The 14,480-nt window shown below is 44.4% G+C and overlaps 1 protein-coding gene and 1 long non-coding RNA gene across 2 annotated transcripts in view; both read left to right on the plus strand.

The window, feature by feature from the left end:
- The window catches only part of kcnh3 (potassium voltage-gated channel, subfamily H (eag-related), member 3), a 939,094-nt gene that overhangs the window by 761,540 nt on the left and 163,074 nt on the right, over positions 1–14,480 (plus strand). The gene's annotated exons all lie outside the window — the stretch shown is intronic.
- On the plus strand, positions 4,702–6,555 carry LOC139259958 (uncharacterized). The gene is made up of 3 exons (XR_011592694.1): positions 4,702–4,827; positions 5,134–5,291; positions 5,622–6,555. It is a non-coding gene; the product is annotated as an uncharacterized lncRNA (long non-coding RNA).

A 14,480-nucleotide genomic window follows, 5' to 3' on the forward strand; every position in this document is an offset into this window, starting at 1 on the left:
GTTTTCCTAGTACTGTTGCTCTAATGATAATGATTGTTTTAAGTTCCCCCTCCCAATAGCTCATTGATTATCAATTATTGGGATGCTTTTAGTGTCTTCTACCGTGAAGACCGATACAAAATATTTGTTCAAAGTCTCTGACATTTCCCTTTTTCCCATTATTAATTCCCCAGTCACATCCTCTAAGGGACCAGCATTTACTTTAGCTACTCTCTTCCTTGTTACATACCTGTAGAGACTGTTATGGTCTGTTTTTATATTTCTTGCTAGTTTACTCTCATAATCTATTTTCTCTCTCCTTTTATTATTTTGTTAGTCGTTCTTTGCTGATTTCTAAAAAAATTCCCAATCCTCTGGCATCCACTAATCTTCGCAACATGCCTTTGTTTACAATTTGATACCATCCTTTACTTCCTTAGTTAGCCATGGATGGTTGCTACTTCTCTAAGAGTCTTTCTTTCTCACTGGAATATCTCTTTGCTGAGAGTTATGAAACATCTCTTTAAATTTCCGCCACTGCTCATTTACCGTCTTACCCTTTAATCTATTTTCCCAGTCCACTTCAGCCAACTCTGCCTTCATACCTTTGTAATTGCTTTTATTTAAGTTCAGGACATGAGTTTGAGATCAACTGTCTCACCCTCAAAGTGAATTTGAAATTCTATCATGTTATGATCACTCTTCCCAAGAGGATCCTTTACTATGAGATCATTGATTAATCCAGTCTCATTACACATTACTGGATACAAAAAAGTCAGCTCCCTGGTTGGTTCCAAAATGTATTGTTCTAAGAAACCATCCTGAATACCCTCTATGAACTCAAAGCTACCTTTGTCAATTTGATTTGTCCAATCACAATGAAGATTAAAATCGCACATGACTATTGCCTTACCTTTCCTACAAGCCTCCATTATTTCTTGATTTACACTCTGTCCTACAGTGTAGCTACTGTTAGGGGGCCTGTAGATTACTCCCACCAGTGACTTCTTTCCCTTATTATTTCTTATCCCCACCAATATCATTCCTCATTACTGCACTGATCTCATCCTTTATTAACAGAGCCACCCCACATCCTTTTCTTTTCTGCCTATCCTTCCAAAATGGCAAATAACCCAGAATATTCAGTTCCCAGCCCTGGTCACATTGTAACCACGTCTTTGTAACCGAAGTGTCATATTTGACCCTGAAATGAGCTTTTGGACACATATCCGCGGCATAACTAAAACCGCCTATTTCCATCTCTGCCCCTGCTTCAGCTCATCTGCTGCTGAAACCCACATGCATGCCTTTGTTACCTCTAGATTTGACTACTCCAATGCACTCCTGGCTGGCCTCCCACATTTTACCCTCCGTAATCTTGAGGTCATTCAAAACTCGGCAGCCCGTGTCCTAACTCGCACCAAATCCCGCTCACCCAGTACTCTTGTGCTCACTGACCTAACTTCGCTCCTGGTTAAGCACCGGCTCCTATTTCAAAATTCTCATCTGTGTTTACAAATCCCTCCATGGCCTTGCCCCTCCCTATCTCTGTAATCTCCTTCAGCCTCACCACCCCCTAAGATATCTGCATTCCTCAAATTCTTCCCTGATTCCTGATTGTAATTGCTCAACCATCAGTGGCAATGCCTTCAGCTGCCTCGGCCTGAAGTTCTGGAATTCCCTCCCTAAACCTCACCGCCTCTCTTTCCTCCTTCATGACGCTCTTTAAAACCTACCTCTTTGATCAAGCTTTTGGTGACCCGCCATAATTTCTTCATATCTGGCTTGGTGTCAAATTTATTTTTTGTCTTGTAACACTCCTGTGAATCGCCTTGGGATGTCTTTCTGCATCAAATATGCTATATAAATACAAGTTGCTGTTGTTGTTCTTTTTGGTGGAGAGGTCCCGATATGAACACTTCACTTCTACATGAGATCCACGAAGCAGCTGTGGCATTATCTGCCATGTGCAGCAAATTAAATTGACAATTGCAGTCATCTCCTCCTAACTGTGGTTCTTCCCCACTGCTATAATTTGATCTGGCAATTCACAAAAAATCAAGCTAATCAAGCTAAATGAACATCACACTGAGAATGTCGATCTTCTTTCTTGAATGCCTGATTTTTTTTAAAAAGAGATAAGACTGTGGGAAAGTGGAATAAATTGTTCTGGCAGTTGAAGTTAGTGAGGAACCCTTCCCTACAGGTGGAATACATTTTGAAATGGACTGTCACTGGCATATCTCCAATTTATTTAACATTGGAAATTTGCAGACTCATTGTACAAATGTTATCCAATCGGACGTGTGCATGCTGGGTCTTAGAAGCAGTATATACCTGTCAGTCCTCAAGTGTTAATCGTAATGATTAAAAAGACTGATAAATTGATTGATACAAAAATAGAAGTTGTAAATAACAAGACTATTTCTAATTCATCTAGGAAGATAGGCACAGGAGCAGGTCATTCTCCCCCTCGAGCCTGTTCTGCCATTCAATTAGATCATGGCTGATCTGCTTTCAAACTGTTTATATTTTTAATATGTTATTATTAACAACATGTAGCCAACTGGGAACTAATCTGGGATTCAGTGCCTGGGGGTAACAAGGAAATAAACAAGATAGCTGACTGGATGAGGATCAAACAAATGGAGGTAATCAGTTGGAAGTCATAGAATCAATAGAGCTGGAATGAAATCAAGTCCACAGGAAATGCAGCAAGAGGAGGGCATTTGTGGCTAGAATTGTCTGTAGATGCAGAACAATTGCACTGAGAATATGGGTATTTCTAATGTATTTGTTTGAGAAACAGAAGATTATTCCAAATGCTTCTTCGTATATAGCTTTGATTCATTAATGATTTGGGTGCCAATTAATCAGACATTCCAGAGAGTTTTGGTTAAGTCTTTAATTTGTTTGTTTTGGATACTGAACTATTTGCTGCAAATTCTGGAGCAGACTTGCTCCACAGGGGCAGAAAACTGACTATATAAAGATATCTGGAAATGGAAATATCTGGCTGTGTTAACAGTACCGCATACTGTTCCAGGCAGCCCTCATATAACGTGTGGGGAATAGTTTTATTCAATCCCTGAGATAGTTAAAAAGCCAATCACAGAAGGATTCTAAAATATCCTTTCGGCAATATATGTTCAAAACTCTTATCGAAACAGAATAAATAAAAATGGAGATTTGTGATCATTAAAGTTTCTCCCATTTCCTCTGCCATCTGGTAAATCTTGTGTAATTATCAGATTGCCTGATTTGTTGGATAACCTTTGGATCATGTGACTGCTTTGACAAATCAATGAATCCAAGCAAAATGTAGACAGCATCTTTAGTCAGTTTATAGTGTAACAAGCTAATTAGAAACCATTAACTTTATAAGGCACATCATAATTGTCAACATTTCACCAGAATTCACCTGTGGTTGAACACCCTATTACACTTTCTTTAAATTATTCACTTTCACAATTTGTAATTGCAGGGAACATGCAAACAAGTACTGTTATGAAAATTATGAAAATATTTGACACTCTTATTTCTCTTTACCTTCATTTTTTTAATATTTTAATTTAAATAGTGAATGGGGGAAGAAGTGTCTTCCACAGAGCTACAACCAACAACTCAGTCCATCCAATGCCTGGCCAATGCGTTCACTAGATCGCAAGATAATTACAGATGAAGGAGGCCATTTAATCTATCTGAATTCATCCATATAGAATGTCCCTTAAGTCCCCCCACCACACACACATTACAGCCCTCAATTGTTCTTAAATGATTCCAGGTTTTTACTTCCATGACTCTATCTGAAAGTCCATTCCATGTATTAATCATTTTGTGTGAAGATGGCTTTTCGAACATTAGTCCTAATTTTGCCACTTACTAGTTTATACCTGTGATCGTCCCCGCCCCTCCTTGTCCTACTCTCCATTTAATTTAAAATCATTTTCTGAATTTACTTTTTCTGTACCATTTATAATCTTGTATGCTTCTCATAAGATAACCTCTCGGGTGTCTCCTTTCAAGGCTGAAGAGCCAAGCTGGAATTTGCATGCGGATCGCCCCCGCCCGATCCGTAGCGGTGTTACGGCGGTTGCATCTTTTCAACTGCCGGAACACCGCTGGTGCGCGCTCCCGCGGTTTTTGGGTGCTCCATGTCGACGGCGGAGAAGCGATGTGGGAGGGAGTGCAGCGGGTGGCCAAAACGGGACCAAAGTTGGCGATCAGCTTTCCTGCATAAAGGAAAGCAGAACCGCTGTCTAAAAGGGCCGGAGAGACTTATCTGCGCATGCGCGGCCATTCTCCCATGATTTCAGGGTCAAGGTTAACCCCGCACATGCACAGAGAAGAGAAGGACAGCACTTAACATTTTGAAGCCCCAGAGGTTAGTGCATGACAGTGAGAGAGGAGCTGTGAGGATTTGTTTGGTTTTTTGAGGATTCTTTACTATTTTCAAAATTATATAATATTATAAAAGTATATAAGTAATAATAGTAATAAATCTTAAAAATAATAATAATACATAAATAATTAATTATTTAAATTGAAATATAGATATATATATAAATCAATATCCAAAGAATGGAGAATCAAGCCATGGAAGTGGAGAGGGAGTTAGGTGGGAGAAAAAGGGAAACTCGTTTCTCGGAGGAAGCCCAGGAGGCATTGGTGGGCGAAGTGGAGGCCTGTTAGAATGAGTTAAGACGGGGTGGTCGAGGGAGACAGTCACCGTTCATGTATCAGCCGTTATGGTGAGAGATCGCTGAAGCAGTGTCCTCCATCGCGCCCGTGATGCGGGGGCCGAACCAGTGCCGCAAACAGTGGAATTACATAGTTGAATCTGCGAGAGTAAGTACTAACTTTTATCATGCATTGACAATTTACTTCTTAAGTAGTGCCACGTTTTATTATGTTGTAAAGCTTGATGTCATTTTTATTTCCCATCATCGATCTCATTGTGTTAGACCTCTGTATTTTCATGTATTCATCGTGCAACATTTGCATGCTAACAAAATGTAAATCATTCAGTCATTGATAAAAAGACTGGGGGATGTTTAATTGGGGATGTGTACCAATATATTGTGTATGTATGTATGTGTGTGCTCGTATTAGTAGCTGTCAAATTAGTTCACATATTTTTTGTCACCTTTGCAGAAAAAACTAGCCGCCAATAGGGTGGAGCTCCGCAAAACGGGCGGTGGTCCACCGAAGACTATTCCTCCCACGGACCTCAAGGAACGCGCTGTAGCCCTGATGAGGGGCTTATGATCACACCGCCACGTGTGTTGGTGCCGAACCAGTTGTCCTGGAGGGTAAGTCTGCATAATCCCTGGACTGTACTGCGGTCATGTAATTCAATGTTATGTATAATGTAGAATGTAATGAGATGGTGGGACCAAGAAATATTGTTAGTGGTGACGTGATTTTGTTGTTTGATCACACTGTGCCACTTGGAAACCAAACTGTTTGGGACTGAAGTTTTGTTTATCTATCCTTTACTTATGTTACTTTGATATAATGATTCTAAGTAAAAAATGTTTGTTCTCCACATAAGCTTGCGCAATGTGAATTGCTCTTGTGTTACTTCTGACCCCTCCCCTCCCCTGTCGCCAACCATTAATGTTATGTTTTTACAAATGCAGAGGTGGAGCCGCCTGCCGCTCCCAGAGAGGAGTCATTACAGGGGAGACGAAATGAAGAGACGATGGTGGAGGCGATGGAGGAGATGGTGCTGGAGGAGCTGCAGGAGGATGAACATTCCTCAAAGTGTTGTAACACTGCTGTTGCCCAAGGAGAGAGGGGTGGCGAGACTTCAAGGGTCATTTCTACCTGCGGCCACCGGTTACTCGTCGGAATCCAACTTTCTTGGATTCCGGTCCAAGGAAGCGGGACCAAGTGGACTGCAACACCGCACACCAACCTTGATGGTGAATCCAGGGCAGCTGATTCACCAAAGTGGGAACGCTGTGCAACAGGCAGATGCTAGCCTGGACATGGTGGGACTGCCCAGGATGAGCATCGACATGATTCGAGAGCTCCTCCAGTCCATTGCTGGGTTGTCGGAAAACATCGCGGCTTTAGCAGCCCACCAACCGGGGGACATGGTGGAGCTGATTGCTGCGGTGAGGGAGAACACCCAGATGCCAATGCTATGCGGCAATTGATGATTGTGGGATATGGCACTGCACCTCAAGGTGCCATACCACCAATGGTAACCGCACCTGATCATCAGGAAGAATCAGTTTCTTCCGACTTTGAAGATGGGACCATAGTGCTTCCATCTTCTCCAGGTGCCCCAAACATAGCGCTGCCATTCTCAAATTCCCCCCGCCCCCCACCCCCCTCAACAGTCACGCTTGAGGTGCACTGCTGGTGCAGAACGTTCTGGTCCCAACCTGGGCAGGGCCAGGGGTATTGTTAGCGGGAGGAGGAGGAAGGGGTCAGGGCCAAGGGTCTGGGGAGGAACGGCATTGGGAAAGGTGGCCACAGGTAGAATTGTGGAAGGGTGCAGGGTGTTTTCAGTGCTGTTAATACTGTTGTTGATGTTGTTGTTGTTGCTGTTTGTTGTTTACAATGTTTGTTGTCAAAATTTGTATTCTTAAAAAAATGTTATTTTATTATATTGTTAACGTTTAAAAAAAAAATGACTACTTTTATATAAATTTTATTCAACTAAACCATTATTGTACTGTGTTGCACTCACTTCTGGGAAGGGGAAAATATATCCCATTTGACAATTTTTAGGAAAGACAACTTTAAATGTGTGATTGACGGTGTCCCTTGTAAACTCATACCTTATCTTGGATGTCCTAGACCCAACTGACTGGGGTTTTCTTGAGTCTTGTGAGCATCACGTAACTGGGTAAGCCACTCACAATGCAACAGCTCCACCAACCTGTGAGCATCCTCACAGGTGCATACATTACAGTTGTGACGACTGCTACAGTTGAATGGCCCCACGACCACACTGTCAGGCTACGTGAAAAATAGTTACTTGGATGTACACTTAGTGAGTGACTCCCTTCTCATCGCCCCCCCCTCCGTCTCAGGTCTCCTTGTACACCCAGTGACTGATTCCCTTCTCCCTCCTCCCCCTCTCCCCCCACCCCTCCCCCCTCAAGTCGTTATGTACACACAGTGACTTGGATGAGGCCCCATCGCGTAGACACAAACGTTCCCTTCTCCGTGTGAGACAGTGAGCCCCTTTCGGTAATCCTGTACTGGGAGTTAATTCAGTGCCTGGTGTGCGTCTGAGACAATGAGCCTCTTTGAATACCCCTTAGAATATGAGAACGTTTTTATTACACAATCCAATCATTTGCAAGCCTTTTAGAGATCACAACCTGTTATGTCTTTAGATGCTCTGATAATGACTCCACGAGGCAATGTATTGTATTTGAACTGTAGTGACCTTAGTCCATTTAATGTAACTCCAGAGTGAGGATCACACCTGGTGGCCTACCTTTTATGCGAGGCCTGGCACACCTGTATAGGTAACCTACAAGTCTCTCACTGCAGTGCCCTCTGGTGGCACACCTTAGTGATCATACAGCTGGTGTACAAGTTTCCCATAGTAGTGCCCTCTGGTGGCACATCATATGTAATAGTGCAGGCAGTAACATGGCTGGATACATGACATTACTCTCCCCCAAGTCATCAGTGCAAATCGCCTTCATGTATTGACTGTGCTCTGGGCTTAGCTTTGTCTGGTTGACCCTTGGGGGATCATTTCCATCTTGGGTGAGTAGGTGGTGTTTCGTTGGCAGTAGAGGTGCTGGTGGTTTTTGTTTGTGAGTCTATGACCACTCCATTCTTCCCCCCCCCCCCCCATATTTCGATAATGCCGGTGGCTAGTTACATTCATATACATTTGTGGTACAGTTGTGAGGCAAGTACATTTGATTGGTGAGGTACATTCTTGATACATACTTGGACTCAGTGCTGGGGTCAGTGAGGACAAACTAGTGCCAGACTTGTTGGATGGTGTCCAGGTAGTCTGGTGGCGGCGCGGTGCCCAGTGCTGGCAGTGGGAACCCGGTTGGCTCAAGTTGCCTGCTCTCGGGCCTTTGCCGTTGCTCCTAGCGTCGGGCAGGTTCACAGATGCCTGTGACCTCCTTGTCCTTTCCTTGCGCCCCAGGTCGCTGCTGCTCCCTGAGGAGCAGTCATCTAGCAGTGCGCAGGGAACTGCTGACTCGCTTGCCTGGGCGTTCTTTGGGTTGGGATCTGGCTGGTCCCAGTCCCATTTGGGAGGACTGTTGCGGGTGACCCTTCGTTCCCCGGTGTAGCCTTAGGGGCGATAGGGTCTGGGGGTTGTGCCTTAGCACGGTTTGCTCTTTCAGGCTCGTGGCGGTTGGTGCCATTGGGTGCCTGAGAGGTGGAGCCGATCAGGGGCAGGGTATCGTTCTGGTGCCATTGCCCTCCTGAGATCGCTTGCTCTGCAGCTTGTATATATTAGCTGCTTGTGGCCACAATCCGTGGTGCATCACTCTCGTCCCAGGGACATAGGCTACACCATCGGGTAGCCCGCTGGACCTGTGTGCTCCCGATGGGTGTTTGCCAGCTACATGATCAGAATACAGTTGAAATCCTACATCGCACAATGTTTCATTACTCATTGTAGATAAACTGTATCTTCGATCACAATCGCATGACTTTTCTTTGCTTATTACATGTATAAAACTCAGATCATCAATTACAAGCTTTACATTTGACTCGCAGTTGCTATTACATTGATTGAGAATGTGGAACTGTCCCTTTAAGTGTGGTGAGTTACTGGCCTCCTTTAAGAGGGCCTTACTATCTTTACCCCAATCCTCTTCTTCACTTGGTACCACATTTTGCTCCATCAGCGCTGCACCTCGTGGGCTGGCCGCCGCCATCTTTTTCTTCAGCGCTTCACCTCATGATTTGGGCGCCATCTTTCTTCCATCCACGATGTCGACTCCTATGATCCTCTTCTCCCCGGATTCTGCCACCGAAGCTGGGAAGTCGCGTCTGGATCTGATTTTCTTCCTCCGGAGTCCTGCCACTGGAGCCTGGAAGATGCGTTTAGGTCGTCTCAGCTGGATCATCTCCACGCAGTCGTGCTGAATGGTCTGTGTCTCGGGTGCTGTGCTGGTCTGCTCTCTGGTGCCGGAGGGGTGAAATTTTCCCAGCTCCAATGGATCTTCTTCATCCACCTTCTTCTGAGTAGTGTTGGTCCATCACCTGCAACAATCCACAGAGGTAACTTGTGCACCGCGCCATCATGGAGTACCTTTACATCCGCACTACCAACAACTGGGATAAGTTCATTTGTGTAGGTGCACAGCTTTGCCAGAACCGGGACCAACTTGGGTAGTTCAGCTTGATTGTCCCATAGCCTCTCAAAGGCTCCTTGATTCATTACTGACTGGCTTGCCCCATGTCCACGTCCATGAAGACTGGAATGCCATTTATCTCGGCTTTCATCCTCAACGGTGAACATTCTGCGGTGCAGGTAAACATGCCGTACACCTCATCATTGGGCTGAGCTCCCTCCAAAACAGATATACCGTTTTGGGTAATGTTAGGGGAGATGACTCATCGGGGAAGGCAGCAGCAGCCAAGTTCATGGCACTGTCAGGGAAGGCAGCAGCAGCCAAGTTCATGGCTCTGCTGCACAGGAGGGCAGGAAAAAGAGTGGGAGAGCTATAGTGGTAGGGCATTCTATTGTAAGGGGAATAGATAGACGTTTCTGCGGCTGCAATGGAAATTCCAGGAGGGAGAGAGAAAACAGGTAACTATAGACCGGTTAGCCTGACATCAGTATTGGGGAAAATGTTAGAATCAATTATTAAAGATGAAATAGCAGTGCATTTGGAAAGCAGTGACAGGATCGGTCCAAGTCAGCATGGATTTATGAAAGGGAAATCATGCTTGACAAATCTTCTAGAATTTTTTGAGGATGTAACGACTAGAGTGGACAAGGAAGAACCAGTAGATGTGGTGTACTTGGACTTTCAAAAGGCTTTAGACAAGGTCCCACACAAGAGATTGGTGTGCAAAATTAAAGCACATGGTATTGGGGGTAATATACTGACGTGGATAGAGAACTGGTTGGCAGACAGGAAGCAGAGAGTCAGGATAAACGGGTCCTTTTCAGAATGGCAGGCAGTGACTAGTGGGGTGCCGCAGGGCTCAGTGCTGGGACCCCAGCTATTTACAAAATACATTAATGATTTAGATGAAGGAATTGAGTGTAATATCTCCAAGTTTGCAGATGACACTAAGCTTGGTGGCGGTGTGAGCTGTGAGGAGGACGCTAAGAGGCTGCAGGGTGACTTGGACAGGTTAGGTGAGTGGGCAAATGCATGGCAGATGCAGTATAATGTGGATAAATGTGAGGTTATCCACTTTGATGGCAAAAACACGAAGACAGAATATTATCTGAATGGTGGCAGATTAGCAAAAGGGGAAGTGCAACGAGACCTGGGTGTCATGGTACATCAGTCATTGAAAGTTGGCATGCAGGTACAGCAGGCGGTGAAGAAGGCAAATGACATGTTGGCCTTCATAGCTAGGTGATTTGAGTATAGGAGCAGGGAGATCTTACTGCAGTTATACAGGGCCTTGGTGAGGCCTCACCTAGAATATTGTGTTGAGTTTTGGTCTTCTAATCTGAGGAAGGACATTCTTGCTATTGAGGGAGTGCAGCGAAGGTTCACCAGACTGATTCCTGGGATGGCAGAACTGTCAAATGAGGAGAGATTGGATCGACTGGGCCTGTATTCACTGGAGTTTAGAAGGATGAGAGGGGACTAATAGAAATATATAAAATTCTGACGGGACTGGACAGGTTAGATGCAGGAAGAATGTTTCCGATGTTGGGGAAGTCCATAACCAGGGGACACAATCTAAGGATAAGGGGTAAGCAAGCCATTTAGGACTGAGAGGAGGAGAAACTTCTTCAATCAGAGAGTTGTTAACCTGTGGAATTCTCCACTGCAGAGAGTTGTTGATGCCTGTTCATTGGATATATTCAAGAGGGAGTTAGATATGGCCCTCTTAAATATATCCAATGAACTGGCATCAACAGGGAGTTAGATAAAGCAGGAAAGGGGTACTGAGGTGAATGATCAGCTATGATCTTATTGAATGGTGGTGCAGGCTCGAAGGGCCGAATGGCCTACTCCTGCACCTATTTCTATGTTTCTATGTATGTTGCCTCCCTGGTGCAAGGGTCAAGGATGTCTCCGAGCGGCTGCAGGGCATTCTCGGGGGTGGGGGAATGGTGAACAGCCAGTTGTCATGGTGCATATAGGTCCCAACGATATAGGTAAAAAAACAGGATGAGGCCCTACAAACTGAATTTGGGGAGATAGGAGTTAAATTAAAAAGTGGGACCTCAAAGGTAATAATCTCAGGATTGCTACCAGTGCCACGTGCTAGTCAGAGTAGAAATAGCAGGATAGTTAAGATGAATACGTGGCTTGAGGAATAGTGCAAGAGGGAGGGATTCAAATTCCTGGGACATTGGAACCAGTTCTGAGGGAGGTGAGACCAGTACAAACCGGACGGTCTGCACCTGGGCAGGACTGGAACCAATGTCCGAGGGGGAGTGTTTGCTAGTGCTTTTAGGGAGGGTTCAAACTAAAAAGGCAGGGGGATGGGAATCTATGCAGAGAGACAGAGCGAAGAAAAATGGGGGCAGAAGCAAAGGCAGGAAGGATATAAGGAAAAGTGGAGGGCAGAGAAATCAAAGGCAAAAATCAAAAAGGGCCACATTAAAACATAATACTAAAAGGACAAAGATTGTTAAAAAAAACAAGCCTGAAGGCTCTGTGTCTCAATGCGAGGAGCATTTGTAATAAGGTGGATAAATTAACTGCGCAGATAGCTGTTAACGGATATAATGTAATTGGGAATACAGAGACATGGCTCCAAGGTGACCAAGGCTGGCAACTCAACATCCAGGAGTATTCAATATTCAGGAAGGATAGACAGAAAGGAAAAGGAGGTGGGGTAGCGTTGCTGGTTAAAGAGGAGATTAACGCAATAGTAAGGAAGGACATTAGCTTGGATGATGTGGAATCTGTATGGGTAGAACTGCAGAACACCAAAGGGCAGAAAACGCTAGTGAGAGTTGTGTGCAGATCACCAAACAGTGGTAGTGAGGTTGGGGATGGCATCAAACAGCAAATTAGGGATGCGTGCACTAAAGGTACAGCAGTTATCATGGGTGACTTTAATCTACATATAGATTGGGCTAACCAAACTGGTAGCAATACGGTGGAGGAGGATTTCCTCGAGTGTATAAGGGATGGTTTTCTGGACCAATATGTCGAGGAACCAACTAGAGAGCTCGCCATCCTAGACTGGGTGTTGTGTAATGAGAGAGGACTAATGAGCAATCTTGTTGTACGAGGCCCCTTGGGGAAGAGTGACCATAATATGGTAGAATTCTTCATTAAGGTGGAGAGTTAATTCAGAGATTAGGCTCCTGAACTTAAAGAAAGATAACTTCGATGGTATGAAACGTGAATTGGCTAGGATGGACTGGCGAATGATACTTAAAGGGTTGACGGTGAATAGGCAATGGCAGACATTTAAAGATCACATGCATGAACTTCAACAATTATACATCCCTGTCTGGCATAAAAATAAAATGGGGAAGGTGGCTCAACCATGGCTAACAAGGGAAATTAGGCATAGTGTTAAATTCAAGGAAGAGGCATATAAATTGGCCAGAAAAAGCAGCAAACCTGAGGACTGGGAGAAATTTAGAATTCAACAGAGGAGGACAAAGGGTTTAATTAGGAGGGGGAAAATAGAGTATGAGGGTAAGCTTGCAGGGAACATAAAAACTGACTGCAAAAGCTTCTACAGATATGTGAAAAAAAAGAAGTGATGACTAATGTAGGTCCCTTGCAGTCAGAATCAAGTGAATTTATAATGGGGAACAAAGAAATGGCAGACCAATTGAACAAATGCTTTGGTTCTGTCTTCACGAAGGAAGACACAAATAACCTTCCAGAAATACAAGGGGACCGAGGGTCTAGCGGGAAGGAGGAACTGAAGGAAATCCTTATTAGTCAGGAAATTGTGTAAGGGAAATTGTGGGATTGAAGGCAGATAAATCCCCAGGGCCTGTTAGCCTGCATCCCCGAGTACTTAAGGAAGTGGCCCTAGAAATAGTGGATGCATTGGTGGTCATTTTCCAACATTCTATAGTCTCTGGATCAGTTCCTGTGGACTGGAGGGTAGCTAATGTAACACCACTTTTTAAAAAAGGAGGGAGAGAGAAAACAGGGAATTACATACCAGTTAGCCTGTTATCAGTACTGGGAAAAATGTTGGAATCAATTGTTAAAGATGTAATAGCAGCGCATTTGTAAAGCAGCGACAGGATCAGTCCAAGTCAGCATGGATTTATGAAAGGGAAATCATGCTTGACAAATCTTCTTGAATTTTTTGAGGATGTAATTAGTAAAGTGGACACGGGAGAACCAGTGGTTGTGGTGTATTTGGACTTTCAAAGGCTTTTGACAAGGTCCCACACAAGAGATTGGTGTGCAAAATTAAAGCACATGGTATTGGGGGTAATGTACTGACGTGGATAGAGAACAGGTTGGCAGACAGGAAGCAGAGAGTCGGGATAAACGAGTCCTTTTCAGAATGGCAGGCAGTGACTAGTGGGGTACCGCAGTGTTCAGTGCTGGGACCCCAGCTCTTTATAATATACATTAATGATTTAGATGAAGGAATTGAATGTAATATCTCCAAGTTTGCAGATGACACTAAGGTGGGTGGCGGTGTGAGCTGTGAGGGGGACGCTAAGAGGCTGCAGGGTGACTTGGACAGTTTAATTGAGTGGGCAAATGCATGGCAGATGCAGTATAATGTAGATAAATGTGAGGCTATCCACTTTGGTGGCAAAAACAGAAAGGCAGAATATTATCTGAATGGTGACAGATTAGGAAAAGGGAAGGTGCAATGAGACCTGGGTATCATGGTACATCATTCATTGAAAGTTGGCATGCAGGTACAGCAGGCGCTGAAGAAGGCAAATGGCATGTTGGCCTTCATAGCGAGAGGATTTGAGCATAGGACCAGGGGGGTCTTACTGCAATTGTACAGGGCTTTGGTGAGACCACACCTTGAATATTGTTTACAGTTTTGGTCTCCTAATCTGAGGAAGGACATTCTTGCTATTGAGGGAGTGCACAAATGTTCACCAGACTGATTCCCGGGATGGCAGGACTAACATATGAAGAAAGACTAGATCGACTAGGCTTATATTCACTGGAATTTAGAAGAATGAGAGGGGACCTCATAGAAACATATAAAATTCAGACAGGATTGGACAGGTTAGATGCAGGAAGAATGTTCCCAATGTTGGGGTAGTCTAGAACCAGGGGTCACAGTCTAAGGATAAGGGGTAAACCATTGAGGGCTGAGATGAGGAGAAACTTCTTCACTCAGAGAATTGTGAACCTGTGGAATTCTCTACCACAGAAAGTTGTTGAGGCCAGTTCATTAGA

This window comes from Pristiophorus japonicus, chromosome 3, assembly GCF_044704955.1.
Source record: "Pristiophorus japonicus isolate sPriJap1 chromosome 3, sPriJap1.hap1, whole genome shotgun sequence".
In the NCBI taxonomy this organism is placed as follows: Eukaryota; Metazoa; Chordata; class Chondrichthyes; family Pristiophoridae; genus Pristiophorus; species Pristiophorus japonicus.